The sequence below is a fragment of the Protopterus annectens genome, chromosome 9.part0 (assembly GCF_019279795.1).
Source record: "Protopterus annectens isolate FY-2018-M chromosome 9.part0, PAN1.0, whole genome shotgun sequence".
Lineage (NCBI taxonomy): Eukaryota > Metazoa > Chordata > Ceratodontiformes > Protopteridae > Protopterus > Protopterus annectens.
The window spans coordinates 1,528,849,136-1,528,867,650 of record NC_056743.1 but is presented as its reverse complement, the minus strand read 5'-3'; the positions used below and the strand labels follow the sequence as shown (position 1 = coordinate 1,528,867,650).

At 38.7% G+C, this 18,515-nt stretch overlaps 1 protein-coding gene across 1 annotated transcript in view; it reads left to right on the top strand.

The window, feature by feature from the left end:
- Positions 1-18,515, top strand: part of LOC122812162 (E3 ubiquitin-protein ligase TRIM39-like) — a 230,563-nt gene that overhangs the window by 43,367 nt on the left and 168,681 nt on the right. The window lies entirely within an intron of this gene.

The following is an 18,515-nucleotide window of genomic DNA, read 5'->3' as shown; positions in this document are numbered from 1 at the left end:
CCCAAGGATCTGAAACTCTCAGCCAGTACAGTGACACTGTAAAAATAGTTTCATGAGTATACTGAACCATTGAAGAATAAAAACATTAGTTGTATTGTATTATCAACAGGTATGCACAGCAATGTTTAGCTCATTTACATGACAAATTAGAGCTTGCAAAGGATTTTTATTCATTTTTGCATAGAGCATAAAGTGGCATTTCTCTGTGGTCATATATGGCCTTCCATGTTGCTCACTGCTAACTGTCATACAACGTATGAACAGGAAGATAATTTTTTATAATCCTTTTGTGGGCATGCATGTGATGTGTCTCTCTATTTTTGACCACATTAAAAGTTTTTAGTAGGAGTCTAGCACAGAGATTAAAAGTAGAAGCAAGCAGAAGATAGAACACAAGGTAAATAAATAAGGAGTAAATAGAATGGAGGTAGGTTAGAAACATATTCACAACTTTTTAGCTCAACAGTGCTAGACAAATTCATACTTTTTGGTTAGAAAGTGCCAAACGTGATGATGTAATTTACAACCCAATGATAGGAATGTTAAATTTCAGGGAAATGGAACACGTGATTAACAAGAAAAGAGAACTACATATGAATGTATTTGAAACCATGTATTTCCTACGTATGTTCTTGAATCAAAGAATTAGCCAGTGATGCCACAGAATCATACACAGGGAAGGTGTCAGTATAGCACTTCTCAGGGTGATAGAACATGATAGTAAGAAGGAAGAAATAACAACTGAATGGATTTGAACTCTTGCCTTTGTCACTGATATTCCTTAGAGCAGAGCATTAGCAAAGCATGTCACAGAAGCACTCATAAGTAAGGCTTCTGAAAACACATTTCAGGGAAATGTAACCCACTGATAATACAAACACATTAGAATGGATTTGAAACTCTGCCTTTTTCACAAAAATGCCCTGAATCAGAGCATCAGCAAGACATGCCACAGAAGCACTTATAGGAAAAGTGTCAATAAATGCATTTCAGGGGAATGAAACCCATAATAGCAATAAAAGAGAAATGCATCTGATTGCACTTGAACCCCTGCCTTTGTAACTGATATTTTCTAGATCAGAACATTCCCAAGTAAAGCCACATAAAAACTTATGAAGGTGTCAGAAAGAACACATTTCAAGAGAATGTTCGAACAGTGCTGAAAACTGAAAACAGGACACTGGTAAACAGCATACAATCTTCAGGGGATTAAAACCCTCCACCCAGTGTATTGAAAATATACACACTGCATGAGTACAGAGAGTCATGGAAACAGTTAGATTACATGAATTAGGTTTATCACATGTTATATTTGCATGGTGATACATTTTGGCAATCAGTTCATTTGTATGAGCAATGGAAAGTTATTAGCATGTGAGATGAATCTTTTGCAGACTGACACAAGATAGGTCTAAATGGATTTGGGGGTCCTATTGACTCATCAACAGCACTTTAAGTGTTGTTTATTTGCTGGGAAAAGATTGAAACAAGTTTCATAACAGTGGAGTTTTCTCCACTGTTGTGCAACCTAGGAGTAGGTATATTTAAGTTCTGGAGGTGTGAGGATGTCCTCTCACATGGATTGATGCTGAGAGGCATTCCTTCATAGGTTCATAGGTTCATAGGTAGGTACTAGGCTATCGGCCCAAGGGCCTATGCAAGCCTAGCCAACAAGGTTACGCCACCCAAGAAAGTTATTTTCCTGTGCCACTGATGAGCAGAGACACAGAAGTGATCCCCGGGGTGTATTTCCTATTTCCCATCCACTCATCAAGATTTTTCTTGAAGAGTGCTAATGAAGAATATTGCTTGACATAGATGGGTAGCCTGTTCCAGAGTATGGGAAGTCTCTGGGATAGGAATCTATCCTTCCAGCATGTCCTGTTTATTGTGGTGACAAGGTTTAGGTCCCTAGAGCATGTAGCTCGGAGGGATTGGGATTTCTTTAGGTGTAGCATGTCCAACAGCTCTGGGTTTGACATAGCTTTATATGTTAGGCAGAGATCACCTCTGAGTAGGCGATATGCTACGGAGTAAAGCTGGAGTTTTTTGAGGCGGTCAGTGTAGGGCATTTGTTTGAGTCCAGTAATCCTCTTTGTGAGGTACTTCTGTGGCCTTTCCAGCTGCTGCAGATGTCTTGTGAGGTACATTCCAAAAGGGGTGTTGTACTCTATAATGGGTCTAATGAGTGATGAGTAGAGGGTAACGATGACCTCTTTTTTCCTGGACGAGAACCCTTTTACAACCTTATGGTTTAAAAGGGTTGTAAACATTGTAAAACCTTATGGTTTAAAAGGGTTGTAAACATTGTAAAACCTTTAACTCATTACAGCCGAGTGACGTCCCCAGGCATTTCTGCAGTTACCTCCTACTGCGCTTCTAGGCATCAAATATTGCTTGTTCATATTTGTAGGTTCATAGGTCAGTATTAGGCTAACTGCCCTTACGAGACATTTTAAGCCTAGCCAATTATCCCTTGTGAGACTCAAACCCTGCACCTTGAATTTGCAAGGCAAACACCTTAACCATTAGGCCACCCTCCCAGCAATACGAATTGCATTAATAATTCCAAAAACATGTTACATAAAAGGTATCAGAAAATTTTATCTTGAAGCATACATGATGGCAAACACAATTGTATTGATATATCTTCTCTGTCAATGGGTATTTGTTAAAAATATAAGGTGAAAACGTTATTTTTTAAATGCTGAAGCCATGCCCACTGGGAGTTAAAGGTCAATGCTCAAAAGAGCTCTACTGGAGGGAATGAGTTAAAACCTTCCTGCAAAATTACTTACCTCTGTGGTTCATCAAAACTCATTTTTCTCTTTTCCATTGATCAGACAGCATTCAATTAAAGTGCTTTCAGTGGCCCATGTTTCCTGGATTTGAATCACTGTCTCTCTAATTGATATTGTCTGGACCACCGCATTAAGTAAAGCTACAGAAGAACTTATAACAAAGGTGTCAGCAAGCACACATTTCAAGGAAATGTTAGAACAATGCTAAAGACTAAAAACTGAACATTGTAAAACAAGATACAACCATCAGGGGATTAAAACTTTCCAGCCAGTGCATTGACAATGTGTGCATTACTGCATGAATACATTGAGCCATGGAAGGTATTATGTATACATATTGCTTACCTTATTTCAAATTTCATAGTAAGTTACTAGCAATACGAATTTTTATTTGCTGATACTTGGTAGACCTAAATGGATTTGAACCCCTACCTGAATAACCAATATTATCTAGTCAGTGCAAAAGCAAGTAAAGTCAAAGAAAAATGCATAGCAAAGGTTTACTCATGCAGTGATGCATACATTGTCAATACACTGAGTACAGGATATTAATCCCCTGATAGTTGTACCTTGTTTTACAAAGCTCAGTTTTCTGAAAAGTGTTGAAAACTGAAAATTGTAATGCAATATACAACCATTATGGGATTAGAAACTTGCAGCCAATGTACCATGAATGTACACTTCCCATCATGAATATACTGTGTCATGGAAGCCATTATGGGGAACATGTTAACTTTAAAGTATCTTGTTATTTTGAGGTGACACACACCTAATCTCAGCTCACTTGTGAGACCAGGGAAAATATCGTTTGGGCAGATTAGGAATCTTTCTTAATTTTTGACAGAGGGCAGAAAGTATAATTTCTCTGTGGCTGTATATGTCCATTGACGTCGCTCTCTAACAGCTGAATTTGAATTATAAACCCTTTGTAGCAATGTGAATAGTATCTATTTTTCTGGATCACAGGTTGGAAATTAGAGTATAGAATTCAGATGAAAAGGGGAAGCAAGCAGATGGTACAACACAAGGTAAGCAAATGAGGAATGAACAGAATCAAAGTGGGATAGGAGCATACCTCTCAAATTCGTAGCTCAATGATTATGTTGATCTACAATCAATATTTGTAATGATTTACTGATAGCATTTATTAATGATTTTGGTCAGGCAACAACACTTTTTTAGGCTAAATGATTGTAATCTATCATATATACATTACTGAAATATCCAAGACATTGAGACATATGAGAGGGACTGTTATTGTGGGATAGGTGCCCCTTTTTTCTTTGCTGTTAAAGGGGACATTAGGAAAGGAAATCAGAGAAGTTAGAGGTAGGACAGAGGGGAAGGGAGGTTGCAAACACGAATAACAAAGTGGGTGGTAACAATGAGGGAGGAGAACACAATGATGAAGGAGACATCAGATAAATAGAGGGAAGATAAAGGTGAGATGAAGACTGTACAACATACAAGGGTGGGCATGGACATGAAAGGGAGGTGAACACGAGGTTTGGAGATAGGGCTGCATGTTTGAAGATGCAGTCTTTGCCAGCTTAAACCCCGTGGCTGATTACTCATCACAGTGGGAGCCATCACCACTGGATCATGCTCAGAGGCCAGAGTGAGTGCTGGACTGGGATGCAACTCAACAAGTTGCAATGCATGGTCTCTACACAGCTAATGTGGGCATCCAACCTTTTGTCTATTATCTCCCTGTAAGCCTTGCCAGCTCCTGACAGGTGACAAAAGTGCCACCTCCTCTTTCACTGCTACTGGTAGGTACCACTGTAACATCCTCTGGTGTAGGCTACCTGAAGCATGTGGCACAGGTAGAGCAGGAGCTGCAGAGGCAAATGTGTTAGGCTGGGACCCAGATGTGCTAGGTGACACATGCAGTGGTTGGTGGTAGCACTGCTGCTGCCACCTGTGGGGATGACAGACCATTCCAGTGTGGTTGGTGCAAATTGCGGTGCTGCTGAAAAAATAGTAACAGAAATGGAGACAAAAACAAATGAATGCATGAGAGAGAAAGAAAAGTGACAATGAGGGTGGGGAAGAGACATACAAAACAATGAAATTGCATTCTTAACTAGGTCGATACTTGTACAGTGAAGGATAATACTCTTTTAATAGTAGGACTTATACAGTTATATCATCAACCTGTTCATCTGAGTATTATGTTTAGGAGACTAAGCCAAATGTCATCCTCACATGCAGTCTGATAGATTTTACTTACTGCAGGATCTATGTATCAGGACAGCACATCTGTGCTTGTGGCCTGTGATGCTATTTCAATTTTGACAATAATACAATTGCACATATACATGAGAAACATGCTGATCATACAATAAAAATGTCAAGAACAGATGATATAAAGGGCTAGATACATGTTATTTAAGTTCTGAAGTGCTTAGAAAACTAATAATTATGTATATGACATATGTGTGCCTTGTGCTGGTTCACTGATATTACTGGGATGACACATATACCCTGCCATCAGAAAAAAATATTTTTTTGGGGGGAGGGAATTGAATCCACATCTGTCCTAACAATCTTAATGCAAATAGACTTAACATGATGAGCCATGTGTCCATCTATACAGCCCACCTGTTGTAGAAGGAAGTAGCAGTCCACAAAAATGACAAAAATTGATTGGCCAAAGAAGAGCCATAAAGATGATAGAATGAACTATTGAGGATAAGAAAGAAATTAGGCATTGTTACTTCTTCTACTTTTCCCGGTTAGGGGTCACCACAGTGGATCACCTGACTGTTCATGATTGGCAGTGGAGTTGCCAGCCTGGTGCCCAACCTTCCACAGAAGGCATATGCATGCACTCATGCCTAGGGCCAATTTAAAGTGTCCAATCTTCCTAAAGCATGTCTTTGGGATGTGGGAGGAAACCAGAGTATCCAGAGGAAACCCACGCAACCACATGGAGGACATGCAGACTCCGCACAGAAGGCACCCCAGCTGAGGACTGAACCAGAGAACCTCTTGCTGGGAGGTGGTAACGCTAACCGCTGCACCACCATGGCTGCCCTGAATTATGTATTGTTACTATTATGTATAAAGCCCAGAATTTTCAGACACAAGATATACAAAATGATTAAGAGAGAAATTAGAGGAAATAAAAATACTTCCGCAGGAAAAACTGTCAGGTGCTTCAAATAAAAATTTGCATTCATTAATACAACAGATTATTGAAAAACAGTGTATAGATCAAGAAATGTTGATCTGTTTGGAAAAAGAACCATGAGGAAGTAAGAAAATATAAACAACAAAACCTAGAGATATTTGAAAAATATAAAAAAGAAATATAGACATGGGAAAGAAAGATATATTTGATATGGTGAAATATTTATGCAAAGGAGAAAGCCAAGTTAATTAATATAGAGAAGGCAGTCTCAAAGATATTCGAAGAGAAATACAGGCAAAGGCATCCAGATATGGAAAATTTCACAATAAAAGATTAATAGGGCAAAGATGTAATGTAGAAAAGATGATTAGTAAAACAGAAGTTAAAGAAATAGAAGTTGAAGTTATGGAGTGCCTGCGAAGTGAAGGATTTAATGTAGAAGGTCTAAAATAGACTACATCACAGCATGATGGAGTGAGTCCCCAGAATAAGGAAAGGCAAGAAGATCAGGAGATATGTGAAGAAGAAATATGGACAGGGGAAAGGAAAATAGATTTAATATGGTGTAATATTTATGCAAAGGAGAAAGCAAAACTAATACAAAAAGAGCAGCACCAAAAATATTTGAAGAGAAATACAGGCAAAGGAATCTGGATATGGAAAACTTTACAACACAAAAAAATAAGAAGACTAAGAAGAAAAGTACAAAAAGAGATTAGTAATGGAGAAGTCAAAGAAATAGAAATTGAGGTTATGGAACACCTGCAAAGAGAAGGATTCAGTGTGGTAAATCAAATACAGAAAGCACCACAACAGGATAGAGCAATGGATATCCAAATTAAGGGGAAACCAGTGGAACAGGAAGCAATTGGTCAGGTGCCATATCAAGATATTTTGGAGCCTTCCACAGGAAACCAGTATAAACATTCATTTGAAGCGAGACAGTAAGGAAAGGAACAGGAAACTGTGGAAACTCTGATGCAGTCAATGTTAGAAGTGGTAGGCCAGTGAGTTCCCAACGGAACAACAGATGAAACAGGATGAAATTGAAAAGAATGTGCCACAGGAAGATGATATAGAACTTTCTATAAAATGCCCACAGGAAATGGAAAACAAGGGGTGTGCCCTCAGTATGGAAGAAATGGAGTTAAGAGAAGAGTTGCTTGATTTAATAGACAAAGACAGATATATCAAGATCAATGAGAGAAATAGACTGCAGAAGGTTAATAAAACCCCAAAAATCAGAAGCGTGCTAAAACAAATGAACACAGTAATTAGGACTGTTCATAGAGATCCATGCGATAAACAGAAGTAAACAGAATATATTACTTTGCTGCTAAATTAATAACTGATATAGTTCTACCACAGGAACACAGGGTAGCAAGGGAAAAGAGGGGGCGGAAGTGAATACCATCATGGAAATATTGAATAGAGAAAACTATAAAGCAGCTAAGACAAGAAGTGTAATTGTTAGAAGATTATAGAAGAGGGAATAGATCAATAAAAATACTAAGAAAGATAGATGTGATAAAAGCAATGTGCAGTATAAGAACAGACCAGGATCTATTATGCACTATTACAGATTTGTGTCTTTCGGCTTTTCCCGGTTAGGGGTCGCCACAGCAGAACTCCGGTCCGCTAATGATTGGCAGTTGATTTTTATGTACTGGCTTGCCAGGCCTGATGCACAACCTTCAACGAAGGGAGATAACAAACTAAAAATTTCAAAACAGGCGGAAAGACTTAGAAGATACAAAGATAAATATAAGGGAACAGCACAAAATAAGCAATTTATTGATGACCCAAAAAAGTTTTATAGAGAACTGGAAAATAAGGAAAAAGGAACTGAAAGACCGGCAAAAAAAGAGGAAGCAGATACATTTTGGAGAATTATCTATGAAGATCCTGTGGAACACAACAAAGATGCTAAATGGATAGAAGAAGTTAAAGAAAGAATAAGAAGTTTCAAGGTACAGGATATGAAATGGAATGAAATAACAGCCAGAGAGGTTGAAACAAAGTTGAGAAAAGCCTCTTAAGTGTAAAACCCCTAACGTTTGGCTTAAAGTATTAACTTCTTTGCACGAGGATGTAGCCACAAGTAAGAACTATTTATATGTGCACCCCGAACACACACTGCACTGGTTAACAAGAGGAAAAACAATGCTCTTACTTGAGTGGACCTGCAAACTACCCTAAAAATTATAGACCAATAACTTGTCTTCCAACGATGTATAAACTATACACGGGAATTGACACTGACAGAGTTTATAGTCATTTAGAAGAAAACTCAATTATGGCAGTAAAACAAAAGGGCAATACAAGAAAGTCATATGGAACAAAGGATCATTTGTTGTTAAACAAAGTTATAGTGGAGAATTGTAAGAAGGGGAAGAACCTAAGTATGGTATGGATGGAGTACAAAAAAGCATTTGATAGTATCCCACATTCATTGATAAAAGAGTGCTTAAAAATGTATAGGATTCACCCTACACTGATAGACTGGATATTAAAACAAGAAGGATGCTTCATGCTCACCAAATGATTTATAAAAATCAGTGCATACCAAGATTATATATTCCCCGTTCTGAAGGAGGGATGGGCCTCCTTGAAATTGATTACATGTATAGATCTACAATCGTGGGACTCCATACATATCTGCTGACCTCACAGGATACAAATGTAGTGAAAGTTTTGAAACATAAGGGGAATAAATCTAAGATGACATCTCTGCTTAATTTAGCACAAGCATATCAACGTCAAGCATGAATGGAAATTAAACCAGAAGTAGATAAAAAACAGGCAGCAAGTAAATGTGCTAAAAAACAAACAAACAAAAAAGAATATAAGGTGAAGGACCAGATAAAAAGGCAAGAAATGTGAAAAAAACATAAATATAGTTGCAAGTATAGAAGAGCCTCATGCTGATCAAGAACAAATGCAGGACTGATTAAGGAGAGGTGAATTCACATCAAGAAATGAAAGGTTAATATTGGCAGCCCAAGACAGTGGGCTACGTACACGCTGATTTACAAAATACATTGAACATGTGTGAGAAACAGACATATATAGGTTTTGTAAAAATGAATTGGAAACAGTCACACACCTTGTTGCTGGTTGAGATGCACTAAGAATCATAGAAAATTATGAAGTTTATATCACATGAGGTCACCCAATACCAACAGTTCAAAAGATAGATACTAGAAAACCAGATATAGTGGTCCAAGAAAAGAAGACAAAAGTAGCATTGATCATTGAAATCGCCACACCTAGTGACTACAGTGTCTTGCGTACAGAGAGATACAAAGTCATAAAATACTTTATCTGCAGGCAGAAATGGAAGCCATTGGAAGAAAGATACCCAGACAGTTCCAATAGTAGTAGGAGCAACTGGTCTTATAAAAAAGAATTTACAACGTACGAATTGCAGAAGGAGTCATTACTGGGCACATTGCGGGTGCTGCAAAGAGCACTTTTGTCTAACATCAAAGGATGAAACAATACTAATTTCATGAACTTTAATCGTACTTTGACTTAGGAATGGGGTCCATTCCTGTCATGGTATTAGAAACCCAAAAGACTTGGAGAAATTAAAACGGGAAGCACTGGAAACATGAGCCACAAAGCATCACAGAAAATAATGTCTACATCACATGGGATCATCAATTACCAACAATTCAAAAGATAGATGCTAGAAAACTGGATATACTGGTCCAGGAAAAGAAGACAAGTGTAGCATTGATCACTGAAATCACCACACCCAGTGACTACAGTGTCCTGTGCACAGACAGACATAAAATAATAAAACATCAGGATCTGCAAGCAGAAATGAGAGCAATGTGAAAGAAAGATACCCAAATCCAATAGTAGTAGGAGTAATGGGTCTTATAAAAAAAGAGTCTAAAATCTTATTTAGGTATGCTACCAATACATGCAACTCCATACGAACTACAAAAGGAGTCATTACTGGCCACATTGCAGGTGCTGCAAAGAGGACTTTTGGAAGACATCAAAGAGTGAAACAATACTAATTTCATGAACTTTACTCGTACTTTGACTTAGAAATGGGGTCCATTCCCCGTCATGGTATTAGAAACCCAAAAGACTTGAAGAAATTAAAAAGGGATAGCATGGAGAAGCAAAATTCTAACATTGCAAAGTCACATGAATTCCATTAAAGTATGACACCACTAATACATATGGTACTACTTTATATGTTACCATACAAACAGACAAATCTTTCACTACAGAAGGTATAACTTACCCTGGCACTCTCTCAGGTGCATTAGTCTACTCCTGTGCATCTCCCTGTTACTTTCAATCTCTGCAAGGGCTACACACATAAACAGCATACCTCAACGTGACCAAAGCTTTTGACACAATTCCCCACTCAGGCATAGTAGAAAAACTAAACAAACTGGGACTAAACCCCAGTGTCACTCATTGGATTGCCATCTGGCTCACAGATAAGAAGCAGATAATCAAAGTGAGGAAGTTACCTCCACAAAGAGACTAGTCACTGTTGGAGTCCCTCATGGTTCTGTGCTGGGACCTCTTCTGTTTGGCATCTACTTTTCTGAAGGAAAAGACAATACCAAAGGACTGTGGCTGGCTATGTTTGCAGATGACTGCAAGGCAGGAGCAGTTACTAAATCCCCAAATGATTTAGTTATCCTGCAAGAAGGTTTATCTCAAATAAATAACTGATGCAAAAATCATTAACTGAAACTAAATGCTAAAAAATGAATTATTGCATCCTTTGGGAAGTTATCTACCCCAACTGCCCCTAAGAGTTGACCCAGTTGATTGGGATTTGGGAAATTATGTGGACAGTGAGCTAATTTTTGACCATGTGTCTATTGTTGTAAGAAAGTCCTTCTGTATTGCACAGCTTATAAACAAAGGGATTGTGTCTAGATCTAGGAATATCATTGTCCCCTTTTACTCATCCCTTATTAGGCCAGTCATTGAATATAATGTCCCCTTTAACATGTTTCCACCCAGAAATATATAGCAACTGGAATGCCCACAGGAATATCTTACTAAAAGGATAGAAGTGCCTAAACAACATGTCCTACATGGATCGACTCAAAGCCCTGTCACTATATTCAGTATCCTATAGACTGCTAAAAGGTGACCTGTGTCTGGTATAGAAGGCATCATCAGCAATTCAAATAGTATCAGAAATACTTGGTCTAGGAATCTAAACTTTTTCTGCACCATCAACAGAATTGTTTGGAGGGACAAGTATATCTTGCAGGGGAACAGCTGCTGTGAAACAGACTCTCTATCTACAGAAAAGATTCATCCCTGTCCATATTCAACAGCAACTTAGATATTGTTTGTTTGTGTCTTTCGGCTTTTCCCGGTTAGGGGTCACCACAGCGGAACTCCGGTCCGCTAATGATTGGCAGTAGATTTTTACGTACTGACAGCAACTAAGATATATGGATGGAAAACAGAAGTTTTACCCCAGGACTACCCCTGTACTATAATGAGCAGAGACAGATCACAAATGCTTTATCCCATGCATTAGTCCCCACAGATTACCTATGGTATGATTCAGGTTATTCTCATTAGGGGTAATATGTAACTATCGACCACTGTATGGATAAGGCTAATCTATAACCAAATAAGATAGGTTATTTTGAGCACATAAAAGGAAACTGGCTAGGTTTAAAATGGCCTACAAGGGCAGCTAGCCTAGTACTTACCTATGAATCTATGAAGAAGGCATAATGTAACACTGGATGGAGGAATGCATTGGCAGGTTGCCATAATGGTTAAGGCGTTCACTTCCCATGCACAAGTACTAGTAATAAGTGGGTTGAGGATCTGACCTATGCCAGAGACTCGTGCTAAAGGTGCGTCGTGCCTGCCATCAGCTGGTGTCTAGCTGCCCAGCCTGGGTTACCTGGGATACCTCTGTTGAGTGAAAAAACAATCAACCTGCCAAACAGAGAATTTAGTTTCACTGACAGGACACAGATATCCTATGTTTCCAAAAGACAAGATGGAAAGTCTGTGCAGCAGTGGTACAGTGAAGCTACTTGACTTTGGATCCAGAGTCTACTACTCAAGAGGAAGAGAACAGACTAGAAATAGTGTGGGAATTGTGGTGAGAGAGATGCTTCACAAGGCAGTGAGGGATGTCATCAGAATTAGTGACAGACTCATGACAATCAGACTCTAGTATAATGATAGGGCAGTATTCATAATCTCGGCCTTTGCTCCACAACAGGGTTGTGGTAGTAAGGAAAAGAGTGCATTCAGACAGCAGTTGCAGGACCTACTAGATAAAGTAGGACAACAAGAATTGGTGTTGATAACAAATGACTTGAATGCGCATATAGAGACAGACAGAACAAGATATGAGGACTGCCTGGGTCCACATGGGTGGGGCAACAGGAAAAAAGATGGATTGGCCATTCTAGACCTCTGTCTGGCAAATGGCTTGATAGTAGCCAACACATATGGTTCAGAAAGAGAGACAGTCACAAGCTCACATACAAGAATGGCCAACATGCAACTCAGTTATACTTCCTCCTAGTAAGGAAAGAGCACTGGGTTAGAATCAATGATTGCAAGGTCATCCCCAATGAAACAATCAACGCACAGCATAAACTACTGTTTGCCACAATCAGCTGCAATCAGTGGTCAGAGAAGGCTCTAAGGTCAACAGAGACAAGGCTAAACCTGGAAGTTGATTGGAGAAAAAGTACAGCAGTTCAAGGAATTACTTAGGGCTCTAGCACCCCAAGAAGAGGAGGAAATAGCTGGAGATGAAGAAGAATGGTAGTCACTCAAAATAGCACGTGTGAGGACTACAGAACAGATATGTGGCTGAGCCAGGTATAGAAATAAGGTACATAAGGAAAGCTGGTGGTGAAATACAGAAGTCCAGAAAGTCGTCAAAAGAAAGAAGGAGTGCATGAAAAAGTAGGAGGTAGAAAAGACTGACCAGGCTAGGAAGGAATTCTGGTTCTCTAACAAAGAAGCTAAGAAAGAGTTGCAATAGCAAAGAACAGGACACTCTACCAGCTTCTGAAAAGTGACTCAGAAAGTGGCACAAAGAAACTATATCAGATTGCAAAGCAAAGACAGAAAGATAAAGTGGATAGTCAGACACCCTTCACAAAGGATGCCAGCAACAACCTGCTCACCAGTCCACAGGCCATCAAAAGCAGATGGAAGGAGTATTTCCAGAAGCATCTGAATGAATAAAACCCCACAAAAGGTGTACTGTCCCAGAAATGATGAGAGAAGAAGAGGAGCCCACCCTAAGACTAGTAAGAATAGCACTAATGAAAATGAAGTCAGGGAAAGCAGCAAGCTCGGATGAGGTAACAGCAGATATGATAAAGATGCTAAGTGAGATAGAGGAGACATGGCTGTTGAGGGTGCGCATAAAGTTGTGGAGAGAAAGGTGTATCCCAGATGACTGGAGAATAAACATACTCATGCCAATGTACAAGAACAAGGTGGACATCCACAACTGTGGGCAGTACAGAGGCATCAAACACATGTCACATTGCATGAAAGCTCTGGAGAGGGTGATTGATACACAGATAAACAAAGTAGTAGAGTGTAAAATGGGAGATGAGCAGTTCGGATTCAGAACAGGATGCAGCACAACTGATCCAATGTTTGCAGTGAGACAGATAGTTGAGAAGAAGATAGCGATGAAGAAAGAGTCCAACTGGGCATGCCTAGACTTGCAGAAGGCATATGACAAGATTCTAAGAAAGCTGATTTGGGCAGTACTGTGGTGGTTCAAAGTCCCAAAAATATTGGTAGAACTAGTGCAGGCTATGTACAAGGGCCCAATGACTCAAGTATGAACAGTGTTCAGCCTTACAGCGGAGTTCCCAGCGGGAGTGGGTGTGTACCAGGGTTTAGCTTTGAGCCCACTGCTGTTCATACTGATGATGGACTACATTAGCAAACAGACTGGAGGGGACAAATTAACAAAGTTTCTGTATGCAGATGACGTGGCATTACAGGCAGACTCTGAGCAAGAACTTCAGCAAAGGATAGAGGAATGGCATGCAAAACTAAAGGCACATGGGATGAAACTAAGAACAGTTAAGACAGTGGTAATGGCAGCAAATTGGGGAAATCCGAAAAAGTTGAGAACTGAGATGGAAGGGAAGATTGTGGAATAGGTAAATAGCTTCAATTATCTGGGAGGAGTGGTTGAGGAGAAGGGAAGACTGAATGAAGAGATCAAAGCTAGATTCAGAGGAGTTTCAGCCAACTGTAGTCTACAACAGAAGAATGCCAAAGAAGCTGATAAGTAAGGTGTACAAGACAGTGGTGCATCCAGTACTACTGTGTGGTACAGAAACCTGGGCAGTAAAGGCACAGCAGATGAGGAAGTGAGAGGTGATAAAAATGAAGTGCCTGAGAAGGGTGGTAAGGTGCACACTGTGGGACAGATGAAGAAATGAGGACATAAGAGCAGAAGCCAAAGTAGCTCCAATTGCAGAAAAGATCAAAAAGAACAGATTAAGGTGGTTTGGACACGTGAAGAAAAACAGAAGACAATCTGGTGAAGAAGATTTGGGACAGACAGGAAGGAGGTAACAGGAAACAATGATGTCCAGCAAAGAGGTGGATGTATTGTGTGAACGAAGATCTGCGATAGTCAGATATGAATCTCAAAGAAGGTGGGAGTATAACATTGAATCGAGAGAGATGGCATCAGTTAACATGATACCCCATCCTCATGTAGAAAGTGGGAAAAAGGGGGCTGATGATGATGATGATACATGCATTGACAGGTTATATGTTTCCTTAATGATAGTATACATACATACAGTACTGAGGTGGGGGACTGTGTCCTAACTTCTGCCTCCCATTGGTCAAGGAGGCCAGGCTGGTATCAACTGTAGTGATGACAGCACTGTTCCTCCATGCATTGGATGCCAATAGCATGGGTGACAGCCTTGGCTAAACTATTCCAGGCATAATGTGTATGAATGTGCACCAGAAGTATCTGCTTGAGATCAAGTGAATGACTAAATTCATAAGTAATAGGCCAGAACTGTATCTCTGCTCATTGCTGTTAGAACAATACAGTGGAATCCAGTGCAGCTCCTTTCTGTCAGAAACAAAGACACAAAAGAGTTTAAATATTTTCTTACATATTTAGAAAGTTGCTAGAATCCACGGTGGTGGTGCTGCAGTAGTGTTGTCGCCTCACAATAAGATGCTGTCCGGTTCGATTCTCAGCTAGAGCGTCTTCTGTGTGGAGATATGTTAGTTGAAGGTTGTGTGTCAGGGCTGGTGACTCGGCACGTAAAAATCAACTGCCAATCATTAGCGGACCAGACTTCTGCTGTGGCGACCCCTAACTGGGAAAAGCCGAAAGACACATTTAGAAAGTTGCTAGAATAGCTTTGCATTACAAGCATTTTCTGAAGAATACAAAATCTGGAATGACATGTTTGTTATTATTTAATGACTGTAATCCAGAGCAATTTGCCAGAAAGCCACAAACCTTGCAAGGAACAGACCAAAATATGTCATATTCTGTGTTCAAGAATTCTGGACAGTGGCAAAAATAATGGGGTGGGGGCGCTATTTTAAATGTTATGTTCTTGTATCTAGATCTCAACATTGAGAGAATGAGCCTTGGAAAAGACAACTCAGAATACAAAACAATCAAGGCTTGCCCAGTCCTCAGAAAATAGTAGAATACACAGGAGTCAAAAAAATAATTTAAATTGATAAATGTTAAGTGCTTTCATCAGAACTGAGCACCACTTTGTAAACCAAATCAGTCATTTGACATGAATTCTCCAATAAAATATTATAAAACACAATACATAAAATTCATCCAAAAAAGTTATATACGATAATTTAAAATGGTTTGAATATGTATATTAAAAACAATTATAATTTTTAATTCCACTAAATGTACAATTATAATTTAGCTGCTTATAATTTGAGCAAACTATTTAAAGCAACAGCCTCATTCAGCCCAGGGAATTCACTTGCATTTAACCTAACTTGCCATAACAATTCACAAAATTCTAATTTATATTACCACAGACCACCTCTTAGATTGATGGGTACTTGCTCTAAAATAAATAAATAAAACTTTTTTATTATAACTACAATTAAGTTTGTGTTTGTATAATGCATTATTCAAATTAGAAACATTAATATCTTAGTAATTTCCATAAATCCTTCTTTTATCATACATTCAGCTTTTCCTACATAAAAACAGTTACAGTAATTGCAAAAAACTAGATATACTAAACCATTCATGTCACAATCAAAACTTGGATTAAACCTGAATACATATGGGAGTTCAATAAATCCCTTTCTCCTTCATGGATGTATTGCATTGCATACAACATCCATGCTTTCTAGTGCCTAATATCTTACTGTTGTACTTAAGTCCCTTATGACTATCCATTTCTAACCTTTTCCTAATGTTGAAATGTCTTTTAAAAACAAAATGTAGTCTACCCCTAGCACCTTGCTAACATCCTTATCACATCCAATAAATGTGTCTTTCGGCTTTTCCCAGTTAGGGGTCGCCACAGCGGAACTCCGGTCCACTGATGATTGGTAGCTGATTTTTTACGTACCGGCTTGCCAGGCCTGATGCACAACCTTCAACGAAGGTAAGCCCATTCACGCATGTCTCCACGCAGAAGACCCTCTAGCTGAGAATCGAACCAGACAGTGTCTTACTGTGAGGCGACAATGCTACCGCACCACCACCACCACGGGTTTTCTAATTATTGCTTATAATGGTTTTTATGGAATTACTTTCCACTCCAAATTTTAGTACCATCTGATGTACTCCTTTTATAAATATGTATCAATTCTTTTTCCAGCAATTGTGGAAATTCATTCTTCCTGTATTAAAAAAATTCATCTCTCATTTCAGCCGACAATATTTTGGGGTATCCCCTTGCTATAAATATTTGCATTAACCCCTCAATCTCCCTTTCAAAATCCTTGTCTTATAGGTTCATAGTCTAACTGCCCTTGCGAGCAATTTTAAGCCTAGCTAATTATCCCTTGTGAGACTCAAACTCTACACCTTGTGTTTGTAAGGCAAACACCTTAGTCATTAAGCCACCTTCCCAACCCTTCTTCTGAGTTATCCTAGCTAAATGAACCTTTTACCCCTTGACAATGATTCTTTTCTGTTTAATAGGTTGTTACTCTTAAAATGTAAACAATTTGGAAAAGCAATTTTCCTGTATACATTGACAATAATTATATTCCATGTATAATCCTTCAAAATTAAGACATCTAGATAATTAACATAATCTTTAGACCAAACATAAATGAAACTTAAAAATTCCACGATATCATTTAAAAGTTGAATAAAATCATTTAATAGAGGAACATCACCATTCAAAATAATAAAAAATATTATCCAAAAAATCTTAAAAATGTTACTATATTTGTGATATATTTATGGCATAAATAACAAATTCTGTTACCAGTACCAGAGAATAACATTAGCAGACAATGCAGAACTAGCCGCCCCATTTGTTACCCCACTCAATTGTTAAAAATATTTACCTTTGAAATAAATACAATTATTATAAAGTATTATTTCCATAAAATCCCGTAAAATATTGATTTCATTGTTAGTCTAAAATTCACTTTTAATCAACGCATCTCTAAACCAAGAAAATCCAGTATCTGCTTATATAACTATTAACTCAGGTATCGTTCACGAATGGTGGACAAAATGTATTTATTGCTAACTGTATTCATCTTTCATCAGCTATGGGAACTTATACCTGGAATAATGAACCATGGAACACAGGAAGGCTTAATGTACATGCATTGAATATGTCAGGGTCAACGTCTGATGTGGGAAATTACGCTAACATTTCAAGTTGCAAATGGGAAAATGGCATGGATATTAAGAGATGTTTGTGAGACAGATATATGTTTCAGAAGATTCCCGTGCTCTGGAACAGGCTCCCCATCCATGTGAAGCAGACTCCATTCCTAACCCTATTTAAGCATAACCTTGACCAATGGATGAGCAATCAAAAATTTATTCGAGGTCTAGCCCCCATGTCTCTGATAGACAGATGCAAATAGTAATGCTCAAACTAACACCCCCACCACCACCACATAACCTCTAGAAACTTCCTAACTAACCTACCACTCCTAAGAAATGTGCATGATACATGGACGACAACTGGGTTGGACTACACGGCTAAGTTTATAAAGGCCCTCGTAGTTGTTAGCTTAGTATATAACTATGAACTATGAACATGACATGTTATCAGTCTGCTTTGTTAACCGGCATCCTAATTTACTTGTAATTCTTGTGTGTAGCTACGACACTCTACACAGTTCTAATTAATTTTGATGAAGGTTTGATCTGGCTTATGACTAAAAAGGCCTTGAGATATGTGCACCCACCCATTGTTTAAAACAATACATATTAATGTCATTATCTACCCCAGTATGTTTCAGCATTTCCAGATGCTTTATTTTTTGCTTCTTTCTGCTGTACCGACTAAAAAGGAAGGAATTAGCATGTTAGTACAAGAGGCACTTAGCAGTCAGAGTTAAAATGGAGTTGT